We start from the raw sequence: 1655 nt of genomic DNA, 5'->3' as shown, positions 1-1655 counted from the left end.
AAGGATGTTGAGTAAAACACCCATGTTTCCAAAGGTGAATTATTCAAACCCCAAAGAATTCCTCTCAACACATGGCTATGATGCTCCCCCACTACTTCTGCTCCTGATCAGAGATGCACATATCGTCAGCCACTAAAGGACATGCTCAACTGGTTAAGGTCAAACAACAGACAAGCAAATCTGTGGTATTGAGTAGAATATTTGCTGTAGCCCATTATTATTATTCAGTAGTCTTATTTTTATAACGTGCTTTCACTTCACTACTGAGCGCAGCTCTGTGTGCCTTGGGTATGTGCTGTGGTTTGTAGTGATGCTCTTATTTTTACTGTATTGAAAGTGTTTTGCGTAGGATGGGTGCGCTGCCTAGTAGTGCAATTTTCTGTGATATATACTTGTTAGTACTGGTATTTTTGTTATGTATCTGTCTGAATATTTTTTTATTATACCTAAGGCACCTACTATGATAGGAATTATTTCTGTGTTTAGATTCCATCTTCGAGTTACCTCTATTTCCAGGTCTTTGTGTTTTGAAAGTTTCTCCATTTCATTTAGAAAAACGTTGTTATCTCTTGGTATTGATACATCAATTAGAAACTATATCTGGCCTATTGGCCTTAATTTCTCTATCTTATTATTATTATTATTATTATTATTATTATTATTATTATTATTATTATTATTACTGCTAGTTAGTTTAAGGTGGAAAGCTGGCAGAATCATTAACATACCAGACATAATGCTTAGCGCCATTTCGTCCAACATTCTGCATTCAAATGCTGCTAGGGTTGATTTTGTCTTTTATTCCTTTCAGGGTCGATAAAATAAGTACCAGTTGAGTACTGGTGGGTTGATGTAATCGACTTATCCCCACCCCCGAAATTGCTGGCCTTGTGCCAGAATTTGGGACCATAATTACAACTCAATTATTTTTTTTTAATTACTTCAGATTTAAATATTTTCCACCTAATTTTAAAAAAAAGCTCTTTCCACATTCACTTTTTAGTCGAAGCCATTTCAGTAGAATTTCTATTCCACTTCCTGTTTCTCCATGTTATTGCATCTCGTGAATGCCTGACTCTGAATCTATCGAATAAAAAAAATCAATCAATTACTGATTGTAATTGAGATATTAATGATAGCTGCTTTGATATGTAAGGGAGAGAATTTACGTTCAACTATTTTCAGATTTAAATTATTTTAAAAACCAAATCCTTCCCCCACCCCCGGCCACACACTTGTCTCAATGGAAAACGACTTCGATGCATTCCACAAAAATGATTAACCACACACACACAGTGACATCCTTTTATTTTAAGAAGAAGTTTATAATTATCCTTGTTATTAATTAATTGTTCTTGTTTCATTATAAATCAAATATTTTGTTATGAATCAATGATTTATTCCTTCATCTTTTCTCGTTTGTCATTTACTTATTTTCAGTCATTAGACTGTGACCATACTGGGGCACCACCTTGAAGAATTTCTAGTCAGACGAATCAACTCCAATACTTTGTTTTTGTTTCTTTTAAGCCTTTTTTAAAAAAAAATTTCTATCAGTCTCCTTTGCCAAACTGTTAAGTTATGGGAGGATAAACCAGTTGTCATGCAGTGGTGAAGAATCACACACACACACACACACACACACACACACACAC

Source organism: Octopus bimaculoides, chromosome 1, assembly GCF_001194135.2.
Source record: "Octopus bimaculoides isolate UCB-OBI-ISO-001 chromosome 1, ASM119413v2, whole genome shotgun sequence".
In the NCBI taxonomy this organism is placed as follows: Eukaryota; Metazoa; Mollusca; class Cephalopoda; order Octopoda; family Octopodidae; genus Octopus; species Octopus bimaculoides.
Note: the sequence above shows the minus strand (reverse complement) of the source record.